Consider the following 18,150-nt stretch of genomic DNA (forward strand, 5'->3'; position numbering starts at 1 on the left):
CAACACCCCCCCTTTTTAATTTTTAAATTTGCCCCACCCCTTCCTGTTTAAAACATTTTGCATAACCTATTAGAAGCTGGATACAGCAAGTGTGTGTTTAAATAGCAACAGGCGGGCGCTAAGCCTATCATACAGAACTGACTGGCTGGGCGGGCATCAGCCTGGCAGAGCAGTATACATTGTTGTCAGGGCAGCACAGGGATCAGGAGTATGTAACAGAGTGCAGAAGTCGGTGAACAGGGTAGACGGGTGCCATTTTTCTGGTGGTCAATGTGAAGAATGCTCCTTACATGGCTGGTCAGTGGAAAGTGAAAAACACGCATTTTTTTGCATACTGTATATCTACTGCTAGCCAGCAGTGTATATATAGATCAGCTAGCAAGCAGAAGATGTATGCAAAAACATTTGTAAAAATTACTAAAAAAGGTTAAAACTTACCTGTGTCTCCGGTGGGCAATCCCGTTCGAAGTTCTGAAGATTCTCAGGCGGCTGCAAGGGATGATGGGGCGGGCGCATGCGCAGTATAGATCTTTGGCCAGGAGAAGAGAGACAAAGTGTAAGTCTATGTACACGGACAGACACCGTGGGAGAAAGAAGACACAGCTCGAAGACCATCATCTGGGCTGGAGGGACTCCTGAAAACTACTGGAAGGAAGAAGATGATCGGATCAAGGAGGCATAATTTAAGGTAAGTCCTTAAACTAACATGGGGGGGGGGTGGTTCGACTTTAAAAGGAGAACTATGGGGTAAGTGTTTTTCCCCATAGTTCTCCCCAGGGTGACGGGAGGACACAAACTAGCGTCCTCCCGTGACCCAAAGTTCAGTATATAGGGAGCTACAGCTTGCGGTATATTGAGACCACCGCAGCCGGGACAGATCCCGACATTACTGTCGAGATCCACCCAGCTGCATGATTGACAGCTGGCTCTGCCTATCTAGAGGCAGAGCCAGTTATACCCACCGCCTCCCCGTCCGTTCTGCCAGTCAGCACTGGAGGATCGGAGCGGGGAAGGGGAGGAATCCCTGCATGGAGCCGTGAGTGACAGTCACCACTCTCTGCATGGATAGATCAAGAAGTGAGCGAGCAACGGTATGTGTTCGCTCACTTCCCGATCTACTAAGCCGACGTGTGACAGTTTCATTGTCACATGCCAGCTCGAACTATGAGGCTGAGTGATTTTCACTCACCTCATAGTTCTCCTTTCAGGTCACTTTAAGCTCCCCACACACACACACATTACAATCTGACTATACAATCTCCTCTAGATCTACCAACTTCGATGTTGGTAGATTACATACAAAATGATAGTTTTGGCAAATCTGAAGTAGATTGAACAGAGATTGTACGGCAGATTGTAAGGTGTATGGTGATCTTTACAGATAGCAGGGAAGTTTATTAGTGTCAGTGGTAACATACTGTATGTGAAAAGTAGAAATGGCACATCTCTCACAGAACCTCTGGAAGATCCCTAGGCTTCTATGAACCCGAGGGTGTCACAATATCCGGAAATCCGTGCCGGATTTTCGATATGCTCCCTGTTTCTGGGCTGTCAGCCTATGGTGTCTCACAAGGCTGCAGCCAATCTGCTCTCCTTCTCCCAGGGCTTGTTCAATTGTATTGCATTCCAGAGCGGGAGCTGCTGGAACGCATCACAATCGCTTACAAAACTTCCCCCTTCATTCTGCGGCAGGAGGGGGCGTAGCCCCCTGCCCGTAGTGGGATCGGACACATGGCAAAACATTTCCTGCGTTCCATTCCACTGCAAATGCAAAAAATACAGCATGCAGCATTTTTTGCATTTGCAGTGGAAAGGAATGCAGAAAGTGTTTTGCTGCGCGTCCAAACGCACTGTGGCCGGGGGAGCGTGGCTGCTGTTACATTGACTTCAATGCATCGCCACGCCCCCTCCTGCCCCAGAATGCAGGGGGAAGTATGTGAGCGTTCCAGCAGCTCCCACTCTGGAACGCAACGCAATTGGTGTGAACGAGCCCTGAGGGGGAAAAGTATCCACACACTTACCATCGCTGTCTGCCTCCAGTCCTCTCTAAACAGGAAGAGGCCTTGTCACATTTCCTACACATTGCACACTACTCTGCCTGAACCCACTCCATGTAATTCACACATGGAGCAAACTCAGTACTGTGCTCACCCCCTGTCGATCCACTTACCTCACAGGTGACCCCTCTGTACTGCGCTCCCTCCAAGTTTCCCTGTGTGCAGAGCGGAGCAGCCATCTGCCACAGAGCCCCGCCGCTGACTGGAACTACTGCCGCTGACTCTCGGTACCGCGTCACTTCCTCCGATCACAGAGCCGCTCCCCCCTCGCTGCAGCATGATACAGCAGACCACTCCAACGGGGAGCTCAGCGCTCCCCAGTCTCCTGCCGATCCACCGCTGAAGCCATCACACCGACACCCGGCCGGCCCGAATCATTGGCCACGCCCATCCGAGGATGCTGGCCACGCCCACCGCTGAAGGCCGACTGATCTCAGAAGGCTGTCGCCACTCCCAGCCACTTCTTCCTGCTATTTACGGGGAGCGTAAGTAGCAGGCCTTAAAAACGTGCCTTGAAAAAACAGTGCAGCAGTCAGGGGCTCCTTCGGCTAATGCTACTCACTGCCTCACTGGTTTGGGGGCGTAAATTTTGCCTCCCCCCTGGAAAGTGCCACTCGAGGCAAACGCCTTGTTTGCCTTGCGGTACATACGCCCCGAGTGCATCCCTAGTCTCTACAACCAAGCCCACTAGGGTGAAACAGGGCCAAGATTGGCAGCCGCTAGGCGAGGACAACCACCCTAGTGGTTGCTAGTTTTGAATAATGTATCTTTATGGTGATGTCAGGGGTGTGTGGTGCATTCTTCTGGATAGTGTGTGAACAGTGTGGGTGGCTTCTAGCCGGCATCAGCATCACATGTGTACAGCGTGGGTGGCTTCTAGCCGGCATTGGCATCACACCCGGATGGTGGGACATAGAGGAGAGTGTAGCGGTGAGGTCCCTCTGTATGTTATATGTCCAGTTATGTTTAGTCCAATCAGAAATAAGTATTAGGAAATGCAGCATCATAAACAAACACCTGCATGATAACAAGGAAGCTTCTTTTCATACTTTCACTGGTCAGCCAGGACCACAGGTCAAGGATACTTGGTTAGGCATGCTAACAGTAAAAATAAAATAACATTGCTTTGAAAGGTATCATTATAAAACCATACTACATTTTAACAAGTCAGCATTGAACAATGCCCAGCTGATGAGCTAAAATTAGTAATAATTATAATTTAAGGGAAGGAAAAGCCTATATGAAATTTACTCTTGTGCTGTAGGTGAATTCTGTATCTTCCACTCTGAGTTTTTAGTGCTATGCTTAAAATCATCAACTTTGAACAACATCGCGGAATCAATGGAAAAGGATTGCAATTTGATTACCTATTCTCACCTGCACAAGCACACTGCTAGGCTGCCATCAAGACCAGCACTCATGTTGCCATGAGCATCCTTATTCTAACATGAGAGCTAAAAGTGTAAGTGTAGGCGGATTCAAAAGATGGATATGTGTTAAATAATACCTAAATTTTCTTGTACATCAGCTTTTGGAAAAGGAGAAAGAGGGGTGGCATTATTAGTCATTCAGGGTTCAACACGTTGCACAGTGCTTAAGAGATGACCTCATTGGTGAGCGGCTGCTTCATTACTATCCAATGACAGCCTTGGAAAGTAAATGGCCAAGAACTTGAGTCTGGTCAGTGTTTGGATTACAAAAACCAGCTGATCAGAATTACAAATAATAGTGGTAGGTAAGGCAGTTCAGAGGAATGTATGCGCTGCGCAAACTGTTGGTGCTATATAAATCATATATAATAATAATAATGTCGTGTGTATTTAGCTGCCTTCCTACACTAACAAGGATGCTCTAACACCATACCCATTGGAGTCATTGGTCTTCATAGATTATTAAGAATAACAAAAATATGCTTTTATCCGAAAACAAATACAAAAACCACTATAGGCTGCAAGATAGCATTTTTGTATGGTACATAAACATATACAGGATAGCCTCAAGGAGGGAATGGTGCACTGCGTCAAAGTAAACCTTTTCTAGCCTCTTTTTACAGCACTTATGTACAGTCGCAGCTTATTGTGCTTTTGGTATGCAATTAAAATGGTCACAAAAGCAGCTCAATATTTTCAACAGTGGTTAAATTAGATGTAGAAAATCACCTTAATGTTCACACATAGCTTTGATTATTACAATCCATATTTTTATCCAGTTTCAAAGGTTGCTGTGTTTAATGAAGTGTGAACCATTTTTAATAAAGCACAAGAACACAAGCTTCTTTTCCCAGTACTGGAGTTTGTGTAAGCAGCTGCTAAGAGAATCATCAATACAAATCCAACAGCAAATGTGTTTAGTACATTTGATATACTGCTTTATTACTATATATACCACTAGTAGTAGTACATTTTTATATATTATTCATTATTAAAATATCTATATATATATAGATCTATAGATCTATATATCTATATATAGATCTATAGATCTATATATCTATATATAGATCTATAGATCTATATATCTATATATAGATCTATAGATATATATCTATATCTATATATAAAAGCTAGTTTCTTAATTGTTTGTGCTAATGTTATACACTGGTTATTATGCTGCATTGAAAATTAAATCTAAAAAAAGAAAATCAGAGAGCGCATGAGCGGGGCTCAGCAAGATGGCTGCCTTAGACTGGACAGACTTACCCGCTCCAGCAGCACACAGCACCACCTTCGCTCCCTAAAATGGGGGACAGGCTCTGCAGATCACAGGAACTGTAGATGGCGGGCAGGACCTCCAAGAAGACGAAGGCGAAGCTCACGGCGGCTGTTATGTCGGACGGCGGCATGTACAAGATGGTGGCTGTACCCGATCCATGTTCCCACATGGCAGTCCACCAGGGCTGTAAATCTGCTGAGCAAGCTCACTCCCCTGCATCTACTTCATCCCTTATTGAGTGAACCTTAGAGGACATGCTTTTATCCCAGCAAGTGTCTGCTCCCTCTAGCCCTGATGCTGATGTCAGTGATTTAGATATGGCTGTGGCATTGGAGCCTCCTAACAAAAAGTTTTCTCACATGCTTGAACAGGGTCTATCCAGGACAGCAGAGCAAATCAACACAGATATATGCTCAGACATCCGGGATTTGGGATCGCGGATTGATTTCTTAGAGAAAAAACTGGTAATACTATTTCTCGCACAAATCAAAATACTAAATATATTCAGAGTCTTCAAACTCAACTGGAGGAGGCCCGGCCTAAAGTAGATGATCTAGAGCAGTTGTTCTCAGCCTGTGTAACCTCAGGACCCACATTTGTCCTTGGTCATTAAGTCGCGACCCAAATTGCACTGCAAGTGAACATACGGCATTGCGGTAAAGCGCGTTCCGATGCGGGCAATCGAACTGTGGGTGGGAGGTGTGTTTATGGTGCCATTCAAATGAATGGCAACGCAACAGATCTCACACACCAGAATGCACAATAGGTGTGATTGCCTGGTACAATGCATTAATCACACAAGACTGTGCGATTAGTCTTGTAATAAGACTGTGCGATTAGTCTTGTGATAAGACTGTGCGATTAACACACTGCAATAGTGTGAACGGGCACTCAAAAACACTGACAGACACAATCTCACACGCTCTCAGATACAATCTCACACACTCACAGACATTCTCACACACACATATACACTCCAAAAAAGTGTTTTTTTTAAAAGATCCACCCAGCACAGAACTGGAGTGGATCCTCAGCCTGAGGTCCAGTGTTGGCTGCTGTGCTGTGATGGAGCTCCATCAATATGTGCATTGGTTGTACAACCCCCTTGTGTGCCCTTTAGAGGTGGCGGGAGCCAGAATGTGATGTCACTCTGGTCCAGTCACCTCTGCAGGCCACGCAAGGGAGCTGTAAGCAATGCACATATCGATGGAGCTCCCTCAAGGCCATAGCCCCAGCACCCACCTCAAGCTGACATTTGGCACCGGGCAGCATATTTTGAATGGCTGCTTGGCCCGAGAACAGACAGTACTGGACTAGGGGGAGGCTGAAGAGCCTCTCACCTAAAAAAGTAGAAGGCATGCAGCGACCCATTGGACATGGGGTCACGACCCACTTTTGTACCGTGTACATTGCACTTTTACAGCGGTGAGACCTGATTGGCTACCTACAGATATTGTGGTAAAGCCACATTTCTACAGTGTCAAAGAAATGGTCATGCAAAGTGCTAGAGATTGCTCTGAGGTATCCTTCCTGGGTCTTCCTAATCAAATTTTTGATTTCTCCTGCCACTATACAGAAAAGGCGCACTCTGAGGGCTTGTTCACACCAAAAGCGGTGCATTCCAGAGCGGTAGCTGCTGGAATGCACTGTGATCTTTCCCCTGCATTCTGGGGTGGGAAGGGGTGTGGCGGTGCATTGAATTCAATGGCGCCGCTTCCACATCCCCCCCCTCTCGCCCGCAGTGCGATGGGACGCGTGGCAAAACTTTGCATGCGTTACGTTCCACTGCAAACGCAAAGCAAGTCCTATGTATTATGGAACACACTGCTTTCGGTGTGAACAAGGCCTGAAACCCCTGCTGCAGGTCCTGGCATCCAGGGGCATTAAATATCACTGGGCATTCCTTTTTCGCTAACTCTTCTCTTTCAAAAATAAGCATTATTTCATCATTTAATCACTGCATTTTCTTATGGAGAGGACCTTTTGCGACATCTGGGCCTTCTTACCGGGAACCTGATGCATCATCTCCTGCACCGAGACCACCTCCTGGACCTGTGCCATCCCATCCTCTCTCACCTCTGTGGCGTAAGTCGGACAGAAGGTCATCACCTTCCTCCCACGCACCGGGATGAACGGGATGAATGAACTACCTCTACTGTATCCTTGGCCTCTTCAGTTGCCTCTGGGTTGCTGATCCCCCATCTGAAATAGAGTGCATAGATATGCACTTATAGAAGTTCTACCCAATGCAGATGCTTCCTGTTTTTTGTTTCTCTTGTCCATTGTGGTTGTTTTTAAATCACTATAAATGCTTATGCTGCTTCTGTATTTTTAAGAGTGGATATCGACCGTCTAAGGCGGACGTGTGCCCTGATTTGACCTAGACTCCAGGCTACCTTGAAGTCTATGCCAACTCTGGTATTGACTTTAGGTCAATGCTTTTGTCACAAAGTAAAGCAGGATGGCTATCCCTGCTGTGGTTAAGTTTCACCTGCACTGCCTTATCACACACTTAGACCTTGCACTATGGCCATGACAACTGCACACAAACTATTAATATTTGCTTCTCACATGTTCGGGGTCTAAACTCTCCAGCAAAGAGAAAAATGGCTCTTCGATATTATCACTCTCAGAGGGTGGAAATTCTCTTTCTTCAGAAAACTCATTTCCCAACATCATATCAGCCATCCTTCCTAAATAAACATTACACCCAATGTTTTCTGAGCAATGCCTCTGATAAGACTAGAGGGGTGGCCATCTGTTTTTCTAAGAATACCTAATTCTGATCGTTGCTGGAGATAAGGCGGCAAAAAGGCGTTAAAAACGCTTCTCTAAAGGCTGGTTTTAAACACACGTGTGAAAAAGGCCTAAGGGAGTATCTCACCAAAAGTAATGTTTCTATTGCGAGGGATGCCTAAAATGTAACTCGTATCTTAGTGCAAACTCTAGTCAGCCAATTACATTTCTGGGGGCATTCTGTACACCAAGTATGTACAAAATGCCTCCAGGCCACCATATTGCATTGAATTTTGTTGACAATTTTAGAAAATTACAGCGGCTGCAGCTTTAAATGGAAAGGTAATATTTAATAACATTAAAATACAAAATGACTTGCGCAGCAATTATCAATGCTATACTTATTTTTTTCACTTTTTTTTATTTGTATTTTTCATTCCATTCCATTTTCAGTTTCCATTTAAAAGTAAATAGGGGTTAAATTGGCGGGTCAAGTTCCACTTTAAAAGATTATAGCTGTTCGGACTTTATGAAAGTTATGTCTATCCCCTTTTTAAACCTTATTTATTTTGTAGAAACCACTGATGCTCAGTCAAGTGCCTGGCATCATACTTATAACAGTCACTTAGCTCTTCTACCATAACATTATCAGGTAACGCTGTTATTTTACACTGTTCTGCATGCTTAGGAGCTTGGAGAGAGCATGTTTTTAATCACAGTAAAATGCATCGGGCTTACAAAATGACCTTGGGGAGCCTTTTAGCTCCGATTCTTGGCCCACGTTTCAAGCTTAGACAAGCTAAGTGACTAGTTCTCTTTAATCCGGTAATCCAAGATCCATTTCTGTCAACCTGTGGCCCTAAATACAAGGAATTGTGCAATTGTTGCTTGTAATTGCTAGTCTTAAGAGCAACATATTCAGCAAGCATTTGCAAAGCATTAACAAACTTGGAACAGCTTTCTTGAGGCCATGTAAGCACCCTTTGGCAATAGCCTGAAAATGCTGAATAGATTTCTTAATGGAAGTGCTGGTTAAACAAACTTTTAGCATGCTGCAGCTCTGAAAGTATTCTAAGGCTGTGCCCGGCAAATGCACATCCTTACAGGCAGCAGGGAGATAGACACGAGAAAATGTCTATAGTAGCAGGTAGGCCGGAGGTCTCAAAACTTGAATTATGTTATCATTAAATTATGACATGTATGCATGAATGCAAGTACATGAATATGTCTTCATATCAATCTCCAGTAACTGCTCTACACTAAGAGAAAAGGAGGAGTCAACCAGGCATTGTCTGCAGTGAACATGCTGAGAAGAGCAAGGACCCATTAGAGTGCTCCACCTTTGTGCAAAACGCACAGCTCACCCCTGTCACGCATCCTAGTAATCCACATTTGATGCACGGATAACCCTCTTCTTGAGTGATGGTCTCAAAAACTACAAAACCAGCACATGATACTCTTGCAAAGAAAATCAAATTTTATTCCACCGCATCTGTACAAAAAAACAACTACTAACGCATGTCTGCCTTACGCGGCCTTAGTCTTAGCGCCTAAGAAGTTGTGGTTTGGTTTAGAATTTTTGGATCAGCTCCTTTGACAAAAATCTATTGAAAAGTCGGCTTTTGTTGAGCGGGCTGCCAACAGGCTGCGCACGGCTCCAATTTTGGCTGATTTAGCAGCTTAAGACATGTCACTTATAGTTATACAATTCCATGGGTGCAAACAATGGCTTCTTAGATTAATTGCCCACAAACAGGAATATCAAGTAGCCTATAAAAGCATGTAACGATTCCAATGCCGAGAAAAGGTACACATGGATCTAAATGTTAGGAAGATTGCCCTTTGCACGAAAGCCAAATAAGGGAACTGGTACAAGCATACCTGTGATATTAGGCTGAATTGTAAAAAAAAAAAAATGGCCTGACTGGGTTTATTACCTGTATTTATATAGCGTCGACAATTTACACAGCGCCATACATAGTTGCACATTCACATCAGTCCCTGCCCTCAAGGAGCTTACAATCCAAGGTCCTATCTCACATTCATACATACATACACACACTCAAGGGCCAATTTAGACAGGAACCAATTAACCTTCCAGCTTGCCTTTGGAGTCTGGGAGGAAACTGGAGTACCCAGAGGAAACCCACACAAGCACAGGGAGAACATGCAAACTCCTTGCAGATAGTAACCTGGCAGGGAGTTGAACCAGGGACAGTGCTGCAAGGCAGAAGCGCTAACCACTACGACAACAAGAAGAGAACTCGAAAAGTGAAGATTTGCAACATGTTAGAAGGAACATCTAAAAGTCTTAATTGTGCCTAGACAGTACCCTGAAAATCTACAATTTGTCTTAAATAGCAGAGCACTTCGTTGTATGCGAGTGTGCCTAGCTACGTATGTGCTTGCAGCCTCATAGCTGTCTACCTGCAGTGCAAATCTAAGGCACTGCTGCCTCTGACTGCTAGTTTTAGGAGATCTGGAGTGAAATTTGGTGAAATCGCTACTCTGCTGCTCACCATTGCTGTTGCTGGGGGCTCTGAAATGAGAAAGCAAGATTCCCATTTGTACCAATTAGGCCAACTCCACACAGAGCCGCAGTGGTTTATTTATTATGTAGAGCATGTTCACTTTTCAAAGTGAATTTGCAACTTGCAAGGGAATTTTCCCATAGCTTAGTGAACGTAGTAAAAATTCACTTTGCAAATTATACCTGATCACATGCAAGGTAAATGTAGCAAAAAGTAATACACAAACACATTACACACAAAAAATAAAGTACACATTATTGGATGATGAAAGTTAGCAGAGCTTCAACTCATTCACTAAACTAAGGAAAAATCCCCTGCAAATTGAAAATCCATGTTGCTAAATGAACAGTCTATTTGCATTTATTGTAAAGCACTGCGTAAACTGTTGGCGCATATAAATCCTGTATAATAATAATAATTTACTAAATCTACCTCAGTGCAAAACAAGGAATGGTAAGTCAGTTGCTGGGAGAACACAGGCAATATTGGAGGACAAGTTGTTTGCCCTCTGCCTGCATTTTTTGGACACAGCTCCCAGAGTTCAGCTCCTCTTTAGGTATATGATAAATAAATAGACCGTCACATTTTATATAAAACAAAATGGATGCATCAAAGGGAGCCCATACACTATTAGATAAAAAAGCTAACAAAAAATAAAACAAAACCGTAAACCATGAGCATATATTCTATGCACTCTCCTGTCCTTTGCCTGCATAAATCACTTTTCCCTCATATAATCTTATGATATTTTCATATAGAGCACTTGACAAGCCTTGTCATACCAGTTACGAGATAAAATGAAAATCTTGTCGCAGCTGTTTTACAGATGACCTTCAAAGCCGCTGGAGAGTTCTCCTTAGCACAGAATGCATAGCTGTTAAAACTTCACTCTAATTGAGTGACGCTAATGCCACACAAAAAAGCTTTTGCTAACACTGCAGATATAGCTGGTAAAGATCAAGTGTTTATAGAAAGATACCATCCATTTTTTTTTTCAACCAGCATTTTCCCAGCGGGTCAAACTTACCAATAACAATGCATAAAATTGGATTTTATAATCCTGGAAAACAGAAAAGCAGCATGATACACAACATTCTTCCATCCAAGTAACTAATGAATGCACCGTAACATGGATTTATGTTAGCCTGGATGGTAGCAATTAATATTTTCCAATTGAGCTAGGAAAATTACAATTAAATACTGCACTATTAAATAGCATACCATGTCCAGTATTTCTTTAATAAAAAAGGAAAAAGAAACAGCTTTTCAAATGACCTTCCTATCATACAGCTTAAGCAAACAGCAATCTCCGACTGTTAATATGTTCATAGTTTTCCCACTTATATGCACAGTGCTAAATAATTAATTTTAATGTCCCTTCAGTAAATTAAATCAGCCTGGAATGTAAGAACCAACAAATTAACCGCAGCTGTGATTTTCTCCGAGATATCAAGCATATTAACGTCCTTAGTCTTACTCCAAAATGCAGGTACATAAATGCATGAAAAACACAAAATGGAGACAGTTGAAGACATGTTCCATAATTAGGATTTCTTGAAATTAAATATAAGCCAAGGACTGAAGGCTTGAGAGATGTCAGAGTGCCCTCTACTGATGTGTTCTGGCATGAGAGAATGGAAAATCAAGAGACCAGAAGATGAATTTTATGGTCTCAATGATGGGTAGAGTCTCAAAATTACATCCCTGTACAGAAAGGTAAATGGATGTATGATTCTGAGATAACACAATATTAATATAGCTTTTCTATTACAAGAGGGTTTTTTGGTACATTACAAAAAACAACAGAAAATGTGTTCAAAACAAAGTTGTAGAGGCACAGCATGAAGTAGGACTAAATACATAAAACGTAGTCAAGCAACTCAGGTGCTGTGTAAATTTTCCAAGCAAACGAAGATGCTACATAAACATCAAGGTTGTACTGATAAGCATCATGGTGGTATAATGGAAATGGGAGTTGCCACACCTAGAGAGAGGAGGAGAATGAAGAGGGATGGAGGGGAAGAGAAAACTAGGAGAGTAATGGAAAGTAGAGGCGGAAGAGAAAAAGTCCAGTCCACCAGGGGCTCAACCGGGTCCAAGGGGGCTAAATGCGTAAAAGGTCCTTGTTTTGGCCTGAGGGTACAGATAATCTATGCAGGAATTTCTCATAGGAAAATGGCCATGAGTTGTTTTTTTAATAATCAAGGTGCCTGTGAGTCTTTGCTTACGCTTCCCTAAAGGTAAGGCTAGGTTGCTTTAGGAATACAGAGGTAGAGATTTTAGCAACAGCTTTTGTGGTTTTGTGTATAACAGAGCCTATGGATTACACAGGGAGGTTGCAGTACAGATACGTTCTGCAAAGATTATATCTATGAATCCATAATGTCTGCACTTTGGGGCACATCCACCAAATATGGAGCATGAATCCAGGAGAAGCACAACCTGAAAAACATTTATGTTAATATAGCTTTTCAAGGATTCACAAGGGTTGGAGAAGAACGAAAAACTTCAGTACTTGTTTCAGTCAACTGGATAGCAACTCAAAGACTGCATATTGCCAGGGCCGTATTTCCCACAAGGCCAACCAAGGCCCGGCCTTGGGGCAGCAGGGGTGTGGAACTGATATCTCCTGATGCCCGGGCGGGTAGTTTTCTACATTTAGCCCTGCTTTGGGCAAGCAGAGCTAAATGTACAGCAGGGAAACTACTGCTTGTTTTGCATAAGTGATCTCGGCGACATTATATGCAGCCTGCAGGTCTCCCATTCTCCATGGTGGAGGGGTTAGCAGGTAGGGGGGCACGATGAGGAACCTAACCTTGGGGCTGCAGAGAGAGTAAATCCGCACCTGCATATCCAGTGCATTTGTCACCATATACTTGGCAAATGCCATGAGAAGCTTTGAAAAGGTTAAAGTACACTCAATTAGAATTGAAAAATGAACATTTCTACCTGCTCTGGGATTTGCTTTTTCATTCATGCATAGCTGTAGCATACCAGTCCACCCCACTGCTTTATGTTTGTAACCTAGTGTTCTGGAAACCCTTTTTGCTTACCTGTTTTAATGCAGAGGAATATTCTCAAACAAACACTCTCCCATGCTATTTTCCATGTAAAGAAAGTATCAAAATGTCAGTCCTATAAAGTCTTCCGCAGAGGCTAATCTGATTCAAACCTTTCTGAAATCTAGTTAGTGGTGCATCCAAAGGATGTTACAGTGAACAGGTTTTTACTTTCCCACATGTATAGAGCTCTGTAAAATGTGGCTGCAATTTTATAGAAAACTCAGATTAAACTCTGATTAAGGTAAACCAAGTGGAAATACATCCTTTAGCGGATACAGTCTTTACTGGATAGTATTAGTGGTAATTAGTTGGTTTAACGTATTGCCTGCAATTGCCCTTTACCCCCATATGCCCACAGTTTGTAGATTAATGTTCTTAGGCACAGTTCCCCATGCTGAGAGAATGTTAATCAATGTTCCACTTTAGAATTGGATGTGTGCATTGTAGAACAGATATGCATTAATTTGTGCATTTTATATTCCTGCCTGGAGTTCAGCTTTAAATCTAGCATGTTGTTATACGACAATATCTATATTCCTGAACTGGAATGCAACAATTTTTTATAGTAATTATGCCTCCGCCGATTAATGAGATAGAATGTGTGATCAGGGATTTATATATGTGCCACCATCCGTAAGGTAGTAGAATATAGGAGGCAAAATAACAGTTGTGGCCTATTTAATTGACGGTCAATGCATGTACCACTAATGCCTTAACTTGTTTCCAGTCCACAGACAGTAGTATATTAGTATAAGTGAGGGAATAACAGAAACATAATTATTCACACATATGCATATTTCATATCTATCGATGTCACGTGTTTTAAACATGCGTTGCAACACACTATGCTAACGTGTCATAATGCACATCGCGTATTGAAATGCATTGAAATGCAATAACATGCATTTTGGTGCATTCCCACTGATTTAAAAGACAATACATAGGTATGATTAAACCTGAATACAACTAACCATGTCATCATTTTGCATCATGATAAATAAATGGCAGGTTGAATAGGAAACCACGTGACCTGCAGAAACTGTCCAGTGTTAATATGCCTACTTTACTGCATACAATGCTGCAATAGCTTCTTGTTTTACAAAAGCAACATGTAATGGTATATTTTAGTAGTAAAACCAATTAATGAGCACCAAATAAATATATAGTACCCACCCATCCCCAGGCCCGAAAAATGCCACAGACAACATTCTCACAGGGAAGCAAAGGGGTGGTAGTTAGGGTTGAGTGACAAAAGTAATCTCAAATTGTTGGTCCACCTAAATATGGCCAAGCAAACCTGTCTGATGTGTGGGTAATCAGGATCAACTTATGGTCCAGATAACAAATAATAAATTAAATTATTCTCCACAGACTACAGTGTGAGTCAGTTTGCTTATTCCTAATGTTAGTATCAAACTGTGGCGGATGCTAACCAATTGAAGGGATTGGGAAACTGGTAGGGCAAATAAGGAATAAACTTGTATTTGGACTTTATCCCAGTATGGTGCTTAAATCCCCAATTCACTCAGCACAGAACTTGAGACTGTGGAGATGAATAACCTTCCAGCAGGACAATGACCATACACACATAAGAAACATACAGCTACATCAGCACTAGAGTGGCCTGCAAGCAAGAAAATGGATGTCCTGCCAGAGCCCAGACCTCCATTCAACTGAAGTTCTATGAAAATATTTTAAGATTACTATAAACAAATGGGACACCATGCATCTTGACAAAGCTATAGCAATGTTGCCAAGAATAATTAGCTAACAATCCAGACATAAAAAATCTGGTAGAGTCTAAAGGTGCCCATACACCTTGCAATTATCGTTCGATTTCCAAACGAGCTTGGGTTGTCGTACAATAATCGGCCAGTTGATGGGAAGTGAATGATCAGAGTTACTGTATAACTGGCAGAATTTCCTCGATCGGTCAGGCTGGAAAACTTTTTTTGAATCGTACAAAAATAAAAAAATAAAAAAAATCGATGGATTGGTGGCTTTTACGTACGAAAAAACATATCAACATGAACACTGCACATGCACAACGGAAATCTGTTCTGTCGATTGACGAAATTGTGTCAGTTAGTATTGCTAACGAACGATAAAAATCCACATTGGTCTGTGCAATAATGCATATTCAAGCAGAAATCGATATTCTCAAGGTGTATTGCCAGCTTTACCCTAACAGACTCACAGCAGTAACTGTGGCTAAAGGCAGTTCTAACAAGTATTGACGCAGGAGGGTAAATACATATGCAAAACTGTCTGCTATTTTTGTTTAATTTAAAAATATGTTGGCATCTTAAGTTGTGTAAATCAAATGGCAATCAAATTTATTCCAAGTTGTAAGACGGCAAAATGTCCAAGGGGGTGAATACAGCTACAGTTTTTCCTAATACAGAAGTGAAGCAGTTAAGCTGTATAAGAGATACTACACATTGCAATTTCTTTGACTTTACAGATTAAATATGAATCCTGTCAGCACATCGCTATGCCGCTAACCTTGTGAAAGCATGGAATGGTTGAGAATATGAACAAGAATTTTACTCTATCATAATATAGCAAAAGCTAATAATGGCCATGCAGAAACAAAGCCTGTGCAGTAGGTCTTATTTTCCACTCTAATTTTTTCAGATGTCCCAAGAAAAACGGCACACCCCTACTGAGCTTATGTAATGTTTCTATGTTGGTATAACCAATGATAAACTATATGAACAATTAGTTGTTCTATATGGAAAAATGATGTTTAAAAAAATTCTAAAAAAATCTATGATCTTTGCTGTGACACTTCAAGGGATTCTCCACATGGCTCATGTTGAACATAGGAATGCCTTTCTAGGAAAATGACATTCTTTCCTGAAAATGTTCTTTTCGCAAAGAAATTAGGATATGAACTGCTTTCTATATCCCAATGTCTTTAGTTACCATGGCAACACAGACATTTCAGTGACATTTAGGCCTCATTCACACACGAATCGGCCTGCACGTACAGCTCCGTGCTGCGTGCAGGGCCGTACCAAGTAGCTGCCGGGAAGGACAGGTGCTGCGTGTGATTAGAACGCAGCCCCCGTCCTTCTCTATGGGGCTACGAGGCCGTACGCCCCCCTACGCTCACCTCATTTGCAGGTACGTAGGGGTGCGGGTGCTCGTATTCATACGCCGCCGGAATGGAACATGTATGCGTCCCGGCCAGAAAACCCGCACCCCTACGGACCTGCAAATGAGGTGAGCGTAGGGGGGCGTACGTGCAGGCCGATTAGTGTGTGAATGAGGCCTTAGTCAGTGCCCAACAAACAAGAGCCCCAGCAATCTAGTAATCAGTGACACCCTGCTATGTCCACATTGATGTGTTACCAGCACGTGACCAAAACTCTAATTGAAAACAGAAAGAAAAACCTTTGTAATCCACTAATAACTAATATCACACTCATGCCACAACATCAAAGTTAACCAGCACAATCTTTATAGGATTATGCAAGTGTGTGTGTGTGCGCCAAAATAAAACTCCAGCAAAAAGAAAAAACTTTATTGATTTATTTTTGTATAGAGTGGAGAAGGCTTAAAGACTTGGTCAGATTTTTATTGCCACCTGTGCCCCTATAATGTAGACTTCCCCTCACTTCCTGTCATAATAGGAAGAGGGGGAAATCATTCAAATTACAACATACACAAACAAAAAACACTAGTAGTAAAAGTTAGAAGTGTGAGAAAGGGATTCATCTGCCAATATTTTTGTTTGCTATTCATACCTTTCTTTGCTGGTGATTACCAGGCCCATATTTCCTGGACAAGCGTCATAGTGACAGAGAGTGGGCGAAAATCTCCTCAATGGGGGTCACAAATTGAAATAAGAAACCTGACAGAACTTTATCTAAAACTAAAAAGCAATTGGCAAGAGTTGGGCTTGAAGCTCCATTTACACAAAATTTAATTGGTAGATATTCCAATACACCAATAAATATGTATGCCAGGTATTAAAATGCAATCAATCAAAGCTCAAATCAACTTAGTGTTATAAATAGCTTTTTGCATTGGTTCGGGTAGATAAGAAATGTAGCATGCATTCGTGTGCCTTCAACAGGCATCTGACACATTTAAGCTGTTCAAGTCCCCCTTTTAAGCTTCTTTTGCATTTTATTTGGCATCAGACAAATGCTGGTTTACAAAAATCCAAAAAGGTATTTATGTCTGAACAGCTTCTCTTAATAGGACAGGCGCTGACCAACAATATATAGAAAAACAGGTGTAAAACATAAACCAACTTAAATGAAAGAATTGGAGTTGGTAATAACCATTAGGGCCTGTTCACACGACGTCCGTTTTGTGTGCTGACCGGCTCCGTACGCTGCTGCACTCAAAATGCATCCCAATGTATCTTTATGTGTTTTATGGGCTCCAGTTCTCACAGTCCGTCCAGCTTACGACAGAAAAAATAATGCATGTCACATTTTGTCAGGTCCGGAAACGCAAACGCGTCAAAAACGCTGCAAAAACCCACTGCACTGCAGCTAACATACTAACAGCCCCAATCCAGCAAAAAAAAAAAAAATCTTTTTTTTTTACTTGAACGCATAAAAAACGCGGTCAAAACGTGGCAAAAACGCACTACATCAGTCTGCAGATCCGCACCTGTTCAGGACCTGATCAGGACCTGATATCATGTGAACGGGCCCTTATAGGTAAACATGAAAGATTTCTGAAGTTTACCACTATCCATAAGATGCAGGTAACAGATGTTGGCATGCAGCTGGTATGCTACATCCATGCTACAAAAGGAAAGTGCAGCTACATTCTCATCAGTCTCTCCCCAGCCTAAAGGATGCACTTGCAAAAACATACATTAATGTCTGTTGCATTAATGCCATGTATATTATTTACATGATCTCTGCACCATAAATGCAGGTGGATTAATTTATGGTTTACCCAAAACTGAAGAAAAATATCTGTATAATGTAAACCTAAAATGCATTTCAGTATTCGGAATAGTTGAAAATGGCTGTTAAGCAGCTACTAAATGTAATGCAAACAATAATCTCTTCTCAATATTAA

The 18,150-nt window shown here is 42.1% G+C and overlaps 1 protein-coding gene across 1 annotated transcript in view; it reads right to left on the reverse strand.

The window, feature by feature from the left end:
• ULK4 (unc-51 like kinase 4) overlaps nt 1–18,150 on the reverse strand; it is a 463,016-nt gene that overhangs the window by 392,602 nt on the left and 52,264 nt on the right. The window lies entirely within an intron of this gene.

This window comes from Nanorana parkeri, unplaced genomic scaffold (genome assembly GCF_000935625.1).
Source record: "Nanorana parkeri isolate BGI_ZX_2015 unplaced genomic scaffold, ASM93562v1 scaffold498, whole genome shotgun sequence".
Lineage (NCBI taxonomy): Eukaryota > Metazoa > Chordata > Amphibia > Anura > Dicroglossidae > Nanorana > Nanorana parkeri.